This window comes from Dendrobates tinctorius, unplaced genomic scaffold, assembly GCF_039654945.1.
Source record: "Dendrobates tinctorius isolate UK_male_01 unplaced genomic scaffold, ASM3965494v1 ptg000086l, whole genome shotgun sequence".
Lineage (NCBI taxonomy): Eukaryota > Metazoa > Chordata > Amphibia > Anura > Dendrobatidae > Dendrobates > Dendrobates tinctorius.
Genome location: NW_027361754.1, coordinates 72403647 through 72419336, shown reverse-complemented (window position 1 = coordinate 72419336; position 15690 = coordinate 72403647). Strand labels below are relative to the sequence as shown.

Sequence of the window (15690 nt, the reverse complement as noted above, 5' to 3'; positions counted from 1 at the left end):
CCGTCTGTATGGTTCATATTGTTACTGTCCACGGATCCTCGGGTTGCACCTTTAACTGGACCACCGGGGCTGGCAGCACCTCCTCCAAAGGCCTTACTAGCTTGGCCACTTCGGCCCGGGGCTTCAAGATGATATCTTGGTCTTCCAGGTTAACGCAGCGCATGAGGATGGTCCCCCCTCGCACTGTGGCCAGGGAGCGAGCTACCAGTATGCCAGGGTGCAGGCGTTCCGAGAAGCATGGCTCTACCTGCATCTCCACACCCTCCAATGGTATCGGAGCGCAGATTGGCAGGGCCACCACTGTCTGCCCGGGGGGAAGCATGAGCGGGGAAGCCGCAGGCGCAATGACTTTGCCCAGTGCCTCGCCCTCCTGGCAGTCCTGGAGTACTCGCGCCTCCTGCACCAGCTGCTGGAAAACCTGCCCTTGGGCTGTGCGGGAACCCCACTGGTTTAGGGTCTCTTGCGTGGGGTCAATGAGGAGTAGATTGCCAAACTCCTGAAGTACATTCATGTCCAGGATAACTGGATGATGGAGGTTAGCTTCTCCTTGGGTCAGGACCACTCCCCGGCGGCCGAGAAATTTACCACACAGCGTCATTTGCAGCCATACCACTCCGGCGACAGGTACTGGAAGTTGGTTAGTGGCTGCCAGTCTTATCATGGATTCCCACTGGGGCCTTGCTGCTTCAGGGAAATGCTGCCCAAAATAAGTTGCCGGCATGGTCGTCACTTGCAACCCCGTGTCCACTAGGCACTGTACGGCACGGCCCTCGACCTCTGCCCATACCACTGGACATTTTGCGACCTGATATTCGGGACTTCCACCACCCCTCGTTGTGGCTTCTGGCTCCGAGTGGCGTCCCTCCTGCCCGGAGCCCTCTAGTTCAATGGCCGTCGGGGTGGGTATCTCCAACGCCGCGGACACTCTCGTGTGAAGTGGCCTGGCTCCCCGCACTCATAACACCGGGATTGCGAGGTACAGCCACTCCGAGCATTGAAACCAGGCCACCCAGTTGTGGACTCAGTTCTCCTTTTCACTTCGGCAAACTCGCCTCTGATGTTTTTCTTCTCTGGTCTCATCTCTTCGATCCACTGGGGTTCTTCAACAGCGCTTACGGAAGCCTCCATGCCCCGGACCTTTCCCACGGGGACAGTCATTCCCTGGTCCTGCTCTGGTACTCATGCCTGACTCCCCACCTCAGAGAAGGCCATACGTGGGTTCACCCGGACCTGCTCCCGCAATGCCTGCTTGATTAACGGGTCTCGGAGTCCAAGTCACTAACAGGTCACGTAAGGTAATGTCAATGGGTCCCACCCCTACACCGTCCTTCCGTTCGATGGATGTGTATAGCTCTTGGAGGACATTCATATACTGGGTGATGGTCTCCCCCTCTCCCTGCATTCGACTGAACAACCGGGTCCTCAACTCTCCCAAATTGGTTGGATTCCCATGGGTTTCTTCCAGAATCCGCAAGACCCTAGCAAAGGTGTTACGGTGTCCCGGGGGCCTCAACATTACTGAATTCCGGGCCTCCCCATCTAAGGCCATGAGAGCTACCTCAGCTTCTAAGTCAGGGGTCATCGGATGCATGCGGAAGAGCCCTCGCATGCGCTCGGTCCAGCTCCACAGCATGGCATTAGAGCCCAAAAACCGTGGCAGGTTACTTAGCATAGCCCCTAAAAAAATGCTGAACCGGGGGCCTCCGCTACCTGCGTCACCTATGGCCCCGACTTGGTCGGGTGTGCCGCTGTCTGCGCTCAGAGACTGCATCCCGCTGACGACGCCAAATGTGGTACTGGCAGGTACGCGGGATGCAGTGACAAAATGCAAAACTTTATGCTTTTGGTGATAACTTTTTATAAGTGTAGATCAGGTGACTAGTCTAAGCAACCAAACGGGTAACAGGGATTGTCCTCACAGGGACTCAACACAAGCAAACATGGATATATTTGTGAACACGACTACCCTGGCAACGGCCGGTCACTATAGGGCCGCGGTATGGCTGACTACGAGTCCTTAGTTATGTAATGTCACTTATCCGTCCTGACGTCTTCGGTGTCCTGCGTGATGGTTCTTCGGCGTAGCAGCCGCTGGGCCCAGCTGCTGAAGAACTGGCGAAGTCTTCGAGCGTTCCGACGCTCAGGCGAAGCAGGGGCACAACAGGCCCCGGAAGAGTTCTTGGACAGATGGGCCGCAATCCCCGGGCGAGGGTAAGCGGTCGCGAAGTGGGGTGGCGTTTGACATGCCACCGGCGCAGCCAGCGGCTGTAAGAGGGAGTCCGCTGCGGGTGACGGCCCGACTCTTGCCACAGGCTGGAGCTGGGAACTAGTGGCTGCCGTCTGCAGTGAACTGGCCGCAGCCGCAGTCAGGAGTGGGGCGGCTGCGGGCGGCGAAGGGTAGGCCGCAGCCACGGGCTGGAGTGAGGCGGCAACGGCCGCGGGTGACTGTGGGCAGGCCGCAGCCAAGGGCTGGAGTGGGGTGACAACGGCCGCAGATGACCGCGGGCAGGCCGCAGCCGCTGGCTGGAGTGTGGCGGCAACAGCCGCAGGCGTCCGTGGGCAGGCTGCGGGCTGGAGTGTGGCGGCAACAGCCGCAGGTGGATTGAAGCGGAGCAGAGATTCTCTGATGGCCGACTCGGCGCCGTCCTCCTGCTGTCCAGTTTAAGTGTCCCTCTTGCTTCTGTCCTCCTCTCGGGCCTCTGTACGTCGCTCTGGCTCTCACACAGTCCCACGGTCTCCTGCTCCTTCCCCGTTCTGCTGACTCACTGTTACTGGTGTTCTCCTCCCCTTTTATATCGGCTCCTGCCCCAGCCCATCTGTTAGTCTCAACGGTCCGGCCCTGAACTCTGTCCCCCGGAAACAAACTGCCCCGGAACCCTAAATGACGGTCCCCTTGGTTCTGGCCCGGACACTCAACGGGGGCCCCTTCTCCCACACTGACACAGCATACCTCACCTACCCGCAGCAGCACATCCCGGAAGCCTCTTTCTCTCTGGCAGCTTTCTCTCTGAGACGCACGCTGGATGATGACGTCATCAAGCTGGGCTGTCTCATACAGGAAACGCCCAGAAAGCAGGACGCCGGGATGTGCTGCTACTGCAGGGAGGTGACTTGTGCTGTGTGTCTGCTGCGTGTGTGTATGTGGTGCGGTGTGTGTGAGAGAGTGATGTGGTGCTGTGTGTGTGGTGCGGTGGTGAGGATGGTCTGTCCACTATTAAAGAGGAATGGTATTCACTCCTCTCCACGCCCACAGGGGCGTGGGGAAGCGTGAATATTCATTTCATTTTAGCAGCGGGGAAAGGATCCTGTCTCCCGCTGCTGCTATGCTGGCACAGGGTGGCTCCCTCATCACTCAGGGGCTTCATAGCCACTGGCTTGGGGGCCCCTCGAGCAGTGGGGGCCCTTGGAGCAGTGGGGGCCCTAGGCACCTGCTGGCCAGTATGCCAGCAGGTGTCAGTGCCTGGGCGCACCGGAGAATCCTCTGGTTCTCCGGAGGGCCAGTCCGAGCCTGCCCTCAAGAACCAACCAGGAAGTCCCCTAAAATGACCACTTTTGACTGACATTACTAAGCCATGCAACTCTTGAGGCCCAGTTCACGGGACTGTCTGGTCAAAATCAAGCCTCTTAGCATGTATGGAGAAACGTGGCAGAGTAAGGCTGGATTGTAGAAGGCTTTAATCTTGGTAGGAGCTGCTGCCAATGGTTAAGGAGATCAGTTAACTAACCTATCGCCTCTGAATGTTTGGTGGTCTGATGTGAGGTTCTCTTGAATTGTATAAGTCTACATAAAAGCCACGAGCGACCAGAAGCCAACAATCATGTCTGTGACTGTCATGGTTCCACCTCTCAGTGTGTCTGGGCAGCAGTTACTGACAGCTCGGCTGTCCAATCCAGTACAGGGACGTGTTGAAACTGTCAGTACTTTGACAGCTCGACTATCCAATCTGAGTCTGGGAGTCTTCGGCTGTCTCAGGTGTTCATTATCCTGGGTGATTGCCATGCTACATAACTGATCTGTTTTTCCCAGACATCTGCCACACATAAGCCCCCGTCACACATAGTGATCTCGCTAGCGAGATCGCTGCTGAGTCACAAGTTTTGTGACGCAACAGCGATCTCACCAGCGAGATTGCTGTGTGTGACAGCTATCAGCAACCGGCCCCCCTGCCGGGTATCGCTGATCGCTGTGGAAACCTCTGGACATTTTTGGGGTCGCTGGTCTCCCGCTGACCAGCACGCATCGCTGCGTGTGACAGGCGGGAGACCAGCGACCAGTGAGTAGGAGCTGGTAACTAGGGTAAACGTAGGGTTTCTAAGGAGCGCGCAGTGCCTAGAGACCCGATATGTACCTTAGTTACCAGCGCGCTGATGCAGGGAGCTGGTAACCAAGGTACACATCGGGTTTCTAAGAGACGCACGCCCCTTAGAAACCCGATGTGTACCTTAGTTACCAGCTCCCTGCATCAGCGCGCTGGTAACTAATGTACACAGTGACACCGTGCGCTCGGCATCGCTGGTATTGATCGCTGGTGAAGCTGCCTGTTTGACAGCTCACGAGCGATCATGTAGCAACTCACCAGCGATCCTGACACATTGATATTGTTGTTGAGAGCGCTGGTGAGTCGCTATGTGTGACGGGGCCCATACATTCAGCTAGTGAGGTTTGTGCTCCTTGTGCCTTGAGGTCTGTATGCTTGATCTTTTGTTGCCTGACCTTGGACTTTGCTCTGTCCATCTGTCTGTTTAGCCCCTCCTCCTGTCATCCGTTATCCTTCTGGTATTCTAACCTCAGACCATTACCTGACCACGCTTTTGTCTCTTCCTTCCGTTTATGACATACCCTCCTGGCTTCTGACCTTGGACTCCTTGGCCATTCTGATTCACGGCTTGTCCGTGAGAAGTGACAGTTCTAATGTATTGAATCCATCAAGCCTACCTTCAAGTGTGCTGTGCCTTTATTGTGTGAAAAAATAATGTGTACAGTTGTTTTTTTTAAGGGGCAACCCTTGGCCACCTCCTACAAACATATCAGTCTTTAGTAATTTATTACACCCACCAGTTTGCCTAAAACTGGACATCTCCTTTAAATGAACATAAACATGACTTACCAGAAGTTTGTACTACCTAGCGGTGTGTTAAAGTTTTTATGAAACTCCCTTTGGTGGCACCGGACACCACAAGTATCAGGAAGTTCACGCCTCTGATACATCTGCTCTCAATGCAATTAACTGTGACTGGAGAGTATTGACTTTAGCTGAGTGGACGACTGGAGCAATGTATATAGGGTGCAGTTATTCTTTAAGGAATTAACATGGTTTGGCCGAGAAAATTCTGTGCATTCCTTTGATAAGTCATGAGTCATCTATGGAAACATTAATATGTAACTAAGAGACATTGCGATCCCCTTGCATTAGTGTGACGCTCTATGCGGCTCCTACTATGAAACTCTCAGCGTCTTGCACATGGTGGAGTGCAGTCAGTATACACCGAGGCTGAACGGAGACTGTCTGTGCCTCCTTCCTGCTACTCTGTGCTCTGTCATATGGCGCCTGCTTATGGCAGCGATATCGCCCTCCAGAATGCAATATTTTTGTATCAACCTGTTTATTCTCTTGTGGTGCGTTTACACTGTCCGATAATCAGGAACAAGCATTCCTAGAAATGCTCGTTGTCTGATAATTGGGCAGTTTAAGCGAAAACGCTGAAATGATCTTTTGGTTTTCTTGAAAGATAATCGTTCTCGGCAGCACATCATCCTGTGTAACGTGCCGCCGAGAACAACGGCAGCCTATGTGCACTAAACAATCATTTGCCAATTGTTCTAAACACATATTACATGCCGTCGGCCCGTGTAAACAGGATAATAAACGATCACCGGCCGATCGGCAAACAAGTAGCTGATCTACGGTTGTCAAGTGCCACAAGTCAGGTGGTGTAAACCCAGTTATATATATTGATTGACTTCTATAAGTATTTGATCATTGCTTCCTCCTAAATCCATGTTCTTACGCCTCCATCAGACTGATGAGGTCAGGACAGGGGACCCATCAGACTGATGAGGTTAGGACAAGGGACCCGCGGACAGTCCCGAAGTTGCACCCTGTACACGGGTTATGAAACTTGGAAACGTGCAGCTGATCTAAGGGTACCGTTATACTTAGCGATGCACCAGCGATCCCGACAACGATATGGATCTCTGGTGCATTGCTAAGTGGTCGCTAGTGAGCTGCCAAACAGGCAGCTCTCACCAGCGACATAGCAGCGGTCGGGGGTCGCTACTTACCTGTCAGATATGGCGATCCTGACGTCCTCCCACCCGCGTCCACGCGTCGCTCGTTGGTGCCACAGGAAGCCCAGCAGGAAGCGCCCAACAAGAAATAGTCCAGGACGTTCTCGCGCGATCAGCGATAATCAGCGTGTGAGCCGGTCGGAGGTAAGTATCACATGTAGTGATATCGCTAGCAATATCGCTGCTGCGTCACAAAATCGGTGACATTACAGCGATATTGCTAGCGATATCGCTATGTGTAACGGGCCCTTAAGAGTATGTTCCAAGCACAGGACTCAATGGGATTATCCAGGGCATTCGTCATCAAAATCAGATAAAAATATCTGATTATCATAGCAGTACAACCTAGAAAGAGATTAACTAAACCAGTGTAACGTTTGATGCATCAGATTTATCACAGTAGATCATGCTCATGCATTTACCCTACAAGTTTACACATTTTTTTAAATCAATTTTTAAACCAAAAAACTGAAACCCAATTTTAGTCAATTGGGCGGATTTTGCAAACATTTAGCCACAGCCAATGTTTTAGACATTTTCTAAAAGTGTCCTGTAGGATGAAAAAAGTGTCTAAAACCCTTAAAAAATGTTGTATTTTCCAATTGGGTCATGTCTGGGTTGGAATTGCTCTTACTACCCTCATCTGACATTGTCTAGCCAATCAGATGTTTGTTTTTTTTTAAAAATGAAAACTTCTTCAACGTCTATGTCCTCATTCAATCACCATTTTTTGTAGGTTCAGCTCCCCTATGCTGAATTACATCTTTTTAATAGCTATAAAGCTATATCATGTGGAAAAGGTTTTTTTTACTACTAAATGAATGCCGTAAAAAAATCTCCAAAAAAAATCAATGTGGTAATGGCATCCCTTCTAGCCATGCCACCGTACTTTGTTTTTCTTTCTCCCATTTTTCCAGTACATTGTATGGTAAAATGAATGATGTCATTCAAAGCTACAACTCATCACTTTAAAAAAAACAAAAAAAACACAAGTATGGTAATGTCAGCAGAAAAGAATACAAAAGTTATGGCTCATTGAAGAAAAGAAGAGAAAAAAAAGTTAGGGATATCAATCCCCGTTTTTTTTCCTTCTTTTCTTCAATGAGCCATAACTTTTGTATTCTTTTCTGCCGACATTACCATACAAGTGTTTTTTGATTTTTTAAAGTGACGAGTTGTAGCTTTGAATGACATCATTCATTTTACCATACAATGTACTGGAAAAATGGGAGAAAGAAAAACAAAGTATGGTGATATGGCTAGAAGGGATGCCATTACCACATTGAATTTTTTTTTGGAGAATTTTTTACGGCATTCATTAAGTAGTAAAAAAAACCTTTTCCACATGATTATCCAAATTCATACTACGGTTACTCATTAAGTCTAGCTTGCTCTTCATTAGAGAATCATTAGGCTGGAGGCTGAAATGAGTGAGGAGGAGGAAACTCTTTGTGGGTATGTACAATGTATTGATCGCTTTTTGATGAATTTTTTATGGAGGTGATGCGACCAAAACCCACAATTTTTGCATTTGGAATTTTGCCTTTTTATACTGTTTACTGTTCAGGTTAATTTTGTATTTAGATACAAGAAAGTTTTATAGACATGGTGATACCAACTATTCTTATTTTTATTTTTTTACTATGAGTGAAAAGAAGGACGAGAAGAATTTATCGACAGCGGTATTTAAATGGATAAACAGCAGCGATCAAAGCAAGCTGTGATGGCTGCTTTTATAGCAAGATACCCCTGAACCTGCTCAGCTCCTGAGCCTGCCCTGTAGATCAGCACTTGACATACGGATGCCGCTCACTACATTTCTGGGTGTCTCAGTATATTGAGCAGTGTTTGCAAAGAGGAGCCAGGGAAGAGAATGTCTGCACTGACACTGTGTGGTTGGCCAGGTTAGGCAGTGTCAGTGTGCATGTGTACACATGGAGGCTGAGTTCAGACACAGTGTGCTCTAGGAAGTGAGCACTGTCAATCAGAAGCAGGGGAAAGCCCTCAGCATGCAAAATAAGCAGGCAAAATGGTACCCTGACTCTTGGTCATGCCAAGGGTGCACCGCCATGTGTACATCATTTGCATGCAAATTAAAAGTATTTTTCTCAGCCTCTGCACCTGTAACAGATACAGTGACAGTGTGATTCTTGAAGGGGCTAAGACCCATATATCGCTGTATAGATGGATTATATTGATTTTGGGGGTGACAGACTCCCTTTTATAAACTGGGACAAACAGTATTTGAGCTCAAGTGTGGGAAAAGTAATAGCAGAAAATCATGTAACAAACAAATTCACCAATCACGGGGCAGATCTTCTCTCCCTCACCGAAAAAGTTTTCACTTTGCATTCCATTGACACTAAGTATTACGAAAATCAGTGACTTTGCTCCAATCGATGAGAAAATACATATATTTTTTTTTCTAGCCAATAATAATAATATTGTCATAAAAAATTGCAAAGAATGTTTTGCATATTGTGCATCTATCATCACTTTAAAAAATAAAATTGATTGGGGTATTGTAAAATATAACAGAAATTGTAGTAACTATAGTAAAAAAAAAATCACAGTAGGTTATGAATAGTGTAGATTTTAGTTTGTAGCATGCAGACAGTAGAATAGGCACATTTATTAGGTGATGATGGATGCAGACTCAGCGGGGAAGAGCTCAAACTGAGTGATGTCGGCAGGCATTAGTAGACATCAGCTAAGAGCTTGATAGTTGCACTACAATACAGTGGCTACAAGCTTGGCAGTGCAGACTTGAGCTAAGTAGGGCTGATCTTTTTTTAATGCCTTCTGCTAACAGATCAGTGTTGTGAAACTGCAGATGCCACTCTGTTGATGCATATGGCGGATGATTGTCTTCTGCCATATGCATCAACAAAGATATTTGCATTTTTACATGATCTGTCTCCAGCAGGCATCACACACAGCTTAGATCTGCTTGTGTCTCGGCTCTGCACTGCCTAGTTATTAAAAGCTCTGATGTGGAGGCTGAGAAGAGCGCAGAAAACTTGTGGTCTAATTGAAACCAGCTAACATAGGAATGATGTAGAATTACACTGGCAGCTAAACTAATGAAGATAGCAAAAGATAAAATAGGTCTGACAGATTACTGCACAGAAGCACAGAATATATTCTAAAATGCACTCTATATCAGTGCTGGAGGCAGAGCCGACAGGAAGTCAGATGAAAGAGACTGCAATAATCGACCACTACAACTGGAACTATAGCAGAATGTATGGAATGGCAACTGAGGTGTAAATAGAGCCTGTAGGGGTATTCTTTGGAGGGTGATATGTGCAAAATGGGGCAGACTTAAAGTTTTTGCAAAAAACTGCTACAAATACATTTTTCCATTATAGTAGCATTTGGCATTGAACCTACAGGCCTGTTTTGTTTTTGAGGAAAGGTTCATATACTATAAAAATGTTCAAGCGGAGAGGTCAGCATGAGGTGACAGAGCGACTTGTTGAGAGAAAGGTTCGAGAAGGTTTTGCTTTCTTGGTACAAGAATAAACACAAAATAATTTGTGACAAGTTAAACAAGTACACCCAGAATCACTCAACTCTGCAAGGAACAAAGCAAGACGGATGATAGCTCGTTGTCAGCTTTTCACCTATTTTCTGCTTTTGGCTGACTACAGATTAAAATTTAAAGGCATAGTAGCAACATGAAGCCTAAGATACAATATGCTCAGATAATGCAGAACATACATGTCTTTTTCTAAGCGGTTGTATAACTTTTGTTGGAAAACTCCAGTCAACATTAATACACTGCGTCACACCCTCTGGTCCTGCATTAGGGATAGCGTGGTGTTTTAGTTTCACCTAGTGTATACTTTTATTGTTTGCTTTCCAACCTGGCTATTAGCATATTTTTAACTAATTCAGAAGAGTTCTCTTGTTCTCTTTAGATGGAGCTGAATCCAAGCGCTCCATGCTATTGATAAGTAAAGGGCACCTGCCAACCATGTAAAGTGTACGCGTCTCCTCCTGAATCTTCTCCTATAGATTCCGTTGTGATCAGGCAGCTTAAATTTAAACATCTGTTCATTTTGTTTTGAGGGAAAACAAGTCTTCACTTTTCCATTTGTGTTGGGGATTTGAAAGAAATAGCTGTCAGATGCACATTGTACAAGAAAAAATATATAACTATAGCGATGCAACTATTTTTTTATTCCTTACATCCATGGTATTACAACAAATCCAGTTAGATGGCTAAAATACATTGCCCCCAGTCCACTAGATCCCCTCCCTGGGGCCAATAGTTCCACTGCCCCCCGTACCAGGCGATGATCACTGTCTCCCACCTTTTGGTTGGCCCACAGATTTCATAACACCCGCCAGTATAGTCTACAGTCACAGTCCAGGCTCCTCCAGATGACAAAAAAATACAATGACCCCCCCATGCATCCAAGAGAAACAATCCTTAAGAAACTTTTTGAAATCCAGACAACAGATCCCTCTACCGTAGCAGGGGAATCCAGCCCAGATGGCAACCGATCTCCAAAACGCCATAGGCCATCCATCCATGGCTCTAGGACCTCAGCCTAGATCCTCTCCCCTCAACATCATGCCAACAACTGCCTTAAGGGCCCGTTACACATTGTGATATCGCTAGCAATATCGCTGTAACGTCACTGGTTTTGTGACGTAGCAGCGATATTGCTAGCGATATCGCTACATGTGATACTTACCTCCGACCGGCTCCCCCTCTGTCTGTCGCTGATCACGCGAGAACGTCCTGGACCATTTCTCGTCGGGCGCTTCCTGCTGGACTTCCTATGGCGCCGACAAGCGACGCGTGGATGCGGGCGGGAGGATGTCAGGATCGCCGCGTCTGACAGGTAAGTAGCGACCCCCAACCGCTGCTATGTCGCTGGTGAAATCTGCCTGTGTGGCAGCTCACTAGTGATCACTTAGCGATGCACCAGTGATCCATATCGTTGTCGGGATCGCTGGTGCATCGCTTAGTGTAACGGTACCCTTACTAAACATATGGCTTCTTACCCCCCCTTAAACATTTGCTTTTAGCTTAAAGAATGAAGAATATTCCATAAGCCCATCACCTGGGACTGCATGTGAGACCCCTTGTAGTGATTGCTCCATTGGGTCTGCAATCCCACAATGGGACCTCTGGCTGGAAGAACAAAGGAATGATAGAGTTCCTTGATTACCAATCTTGGGTTTGGCCTTGTGTATACATAACATTTAGCCTGCATATCTTCCTCTGCTTACTGTCACTGAATGGAAACATTGTTTCCTGTTACTGAACTGACAAGCAAGCAAGTCGCTAATAAAACACAGCAATGATATCGACGCAGGCTGTGCTCAGTGCTGGAAAAAGTCTGTATCTCATAGAGCCGTGGACACCGCTCTACGTACATTCGTCTAATAGTCTTTAGTAAGTGGTCAGCTCCTCACAGCCACCATCTTGTTATATTAACGAAAAACATTTCCTGGGCATTAGAAAGTCCTGCTGCTGTGTCAAAGAGATAACCTATACCATGTATCTGCAGGTTACAGAAGGCACTCAGCATTCAGAAAGGCAGGATGGACAGCGTGTAAGCAGCCTCTTCTTACCTCAGCACCCTGGTATCCATTATTAGATCAGATATATAGGGTGGACAGTAGCATGAACAGCCTCTTCTTACCTCAGCACCCCTAGTATTTTCAGTATTAGAGCAGATAGATAGGGTAGACAGCAGTGCTAGCAGCCTCTTCTTTCCTCAGCACCCCTGGTATCTCCAGTATTAGATCAGATAGACAGGATGAACAGCAGTGTGAGCAGCCTCTTCTTACCCCAGCACTCCTAGTATCTCCAGTATTACATCAGATAGACAGAGAGGACAGCAATGTAAGCAGCCTCTTCTTACCTCAGCACCCTTTTGATTTCAGCATTAGATTAGACAGACAGGATTAGACAGCAGTGTGAGAAGTTTTTTTACCTCAGCACCCCTCGTATCTCCAGTATTAGATCAGATAGACAGGGTGGACAGCTGAGTGAGCAGTCTCTTCTTACCTCAGCACCATTGGTATCTCAGGTATTAGATCAGATAGAGTGAACAGCAGTGTGAGCAACTTCTTACCTAAGCACCTTGGTACTGATCTGCAGTATTAGATCAGATAGAGAATGGACAGCATTGTGAGTAGCCTCTTCTTATCTTAGCACCCTTGTTATTTCCAACATTAGATCAGACAGACAGGATGGACAGCAGTACGAGCATCCTCTTCTTATCTCAGCTTACCTGATATTTACAGTATTAGATCAGATACACTGGATTGGACAGCAGTGTGAGCAGCCTCTTCTTACTTCAGCACTCTTAGTATCTACAGTATTAGATTAGATAGACTGGATGAACAGCAGTGTGAGAAGCCTATTCTTATCTCAGCATCCATGATATATCCAGTAATAAATAAAATAGAGTGGGCAACAGTGTGAGCAGCCTCTTCTTACCTCAGCACCCTTGTTATCTCCAGTATTAGATCAGCTAGACAGTGTTAACAGCAGTGTGAGCAGCCTCCTCTTACCTCAGGATCCCTGATATATCAAGTAATAAATAAAATTGAGTGGGCATCAGTGTGAGCAGTCTCTCCTTACCTCAGCACCCTTATCTCCAGTATTAGGTCAGATAGACAGGATGGACCGCAGTACAAGCAGTCTCAGTTAATCTCAGTACCCCTGGTATTTCCAGTATTAAATCAGCTAGACATAGTGGACAAAAGTGTCTAAAGCCTCTTCTTACCTCAGCTTTCCTGGTATTTACAGTATTAGATCAGATAGACAGGATTGGACAGCAGTGTGAGCAGACTCTTCTTACCTCAGCCCACCTGGTATTTCCAGTATTAGATGAGACAGATATGATTGTACAGTATTAGATCACATAGACAGGATGAACAGCAGTGTGAACAATCTCTTCTTTCCTCAACACTCCTGGTATGTCCAGTATTAGATTAGAGAGGATGGACAGCAGTGTGATAAGCCTCTTCTTAGCTCAACACCCCTGATATATCCAGTATTAGATAAAATAAACAGAGTGGACACCAGTGTGAGCAGCCTTTACTTAACTCAGCACACCTGGTATCTCCAATGTTATATCAGATAGATATGATGGACAGCAGTGTGAGTAGCCTGTTCTTACATCAGCATTCCTGTTGTCTCCAGTATTAGATCAGATAGATATGGTGGTCAGCAGTGTGAAAAATCTCTTCTTACCTCAGCATTCCTGGTATCTCCAGTATTAGATCAGATAGACACAGTGGACAGCAGTGTGAGCAGCCTATTCATACCTCAGCACTCCTGGGATCTCCAGTATAAAGAAAAACACCAAAAATGACTAAGTTAGATAAAAACCACCAGCAGGCAGGCAAAGATGCTTACCTGCCCAAGCCACAGAACAAATGCACCAGCAAGGTGCAGCGGACCCATTAAGATGGCACAGATGCAAAAATACCTAATGAGGCAGCCAGCCAACAATCAGGACATTGCACCTTGGTATAATAATGCACAATGCTAGTTATTGCACTTATTCTGTGGCCTGGGAAGGTAAGCATCTTTGCCTGTCTGCTGGTGGTTTTTATCTCCAGTATTAAATCAGATAGACAGTGTGAACAGTAGTGTGAGTAACCTCTTCTTACCTTAACACACCTGGTATCTCCAATATTAGATCAAATAGATATGCTGGACAGCAGTGTGAGCAGCCTCTTCTTACCTCAGCCCTCCTGGCATCTCCAGTATTAGATCAGATAGACAGGGATGACAGCAGTGTGAGCAGCCTCTTCTTACCTCAGCAACCCTGGTATCTCTGGTATTAGATCAGAAAGATGGACAGCAGTATGATCAGTGTCTTCTTACCTCAGTATCACTGTTATCCCTAGCATTATTAAGGGAGTACATTTTCCTACTCATTAAAAGCAGGATGTGGAGCTTCCTAGTGCAATGACACCTAACATTCTAGAATAGGTTTTTGTCAGTGTTACAAGATGATGGCCATTTTACTTCTATAGTGATTACCTTTCAAACAAAACAATTGTGATTTGCTAATTAAATGTATTTAGGAATATATTTATAATTACATTTCCTTTATTTTATTTTCTATTATACCAGGAGATCTCCTCTAAGGCTAACCATAGACATGAGTTATTTGTTGGCCAGTGCAGCCAGTTTTGATCGAATCTGCTGACTATCTAATATCTGTTTCCGGCAGTCAACATTATCAGAGGCTTGAGATTAAAAAACAAACACTCCTACAATAAAGAGGCAGATAACGCAAAATCCATCATTGACAACAGGTGACATTGCGAACCCACTGTCATATAGCACAAATCACACCATGCAGTAATGCTATAAGAAAAGGTGTTGAAAAGTATCAATGAACAGAGCAGTCCCCCAATACCCCCTATAGAAGTTGGTCACTTCCAGACTCCTGGAATCTATGGCCATATGGATGATGTAGAGCAATTCTGAGTGTCTACGTTTAATACATCCCAGAGCAGCAAATCATAATTCTAATTTTAGATAAAGATTTCTACTACTTATTAACCAGTATCATAGACTTTATTCATAAAAACATATTTAACTAAATCCGAATCACTCATAGACTATAATTGCCAGGGAAGACCGTATTCTACTCTTCATCAACATTCTGAAAAGTCACTATATAGCAGATCAGCTGCATGCGATCTTGCATTGTGTGTACGAGTGGTGAGCCATCTGCCAGACACAGCCAGACTCCCCATAGAAGAGCAAAGCATGTATTTTTAATCTGTTGAAAATGTACCTTTAGTGGGCACTTGGAGTTGAACCAAGGATCTCTTGATCTGCAGTCAAATACTCTACCACTGAGCTATACCCCCTATACTTATATATATATTTATATATAGGCTGCAAATCAAGAGGTCCTTGGTTCAACTCCGAGTGCCCACTGAAAGTACATTTTCAACAGATTAAAAATACATCTTTGCTCCCCATAGAAGAGGCAGAGACTTTTTTTACCATTTTTGCCTTCTTGTTTGATGGATGCACAGCGCTAATCAAGCACTGTACGTACAGTAATAGAAAGCTCTAACGGCGCCTCCTACTGTCGACCTAGTAGTCATGTCTATAGGGAGGAAACAGGGGCTGCTGGGTCCTTTGACACAGTTCTCTAAAATGCCAGCCCCAGTTACAGGGGAAATCAGGTAAAAGAAAAATAAGCATTTAAATATTGAAACAATAGTAAAATGCCCCCTCAAAGGTTATTTATGACCTTATAGGGGGCACAATATGTGAAATAAATTAGTAAATAAATTTATTAATCAATAAGTAAAATACATGTAAAGAAAACAACAAATCCACCGCAAATGCAAATTTCTTTTATTAGTCCCACTCCATAAAAACTCCCATATCCCAT

The 15690-nt window shown here is 46.2% G+C and overlaps 1 non-coding gene across 1 annotated transcript; it reads right to left on the bottom strand.

Moving 5' to 3' along the window:
• Positions 1-15082: 15082 nt before the first annotated feature.
• Positions 15083-15154, bottom strand: TRNAC-GCA (transfer RNA cysteine (anticodon GCA)). The gene has a single exon. It is a non-coding gene; the product is annotated as a tRNA-Cys (tRNA).
• Positions 15155-15690: the final 536 nt, after the last annotated feature.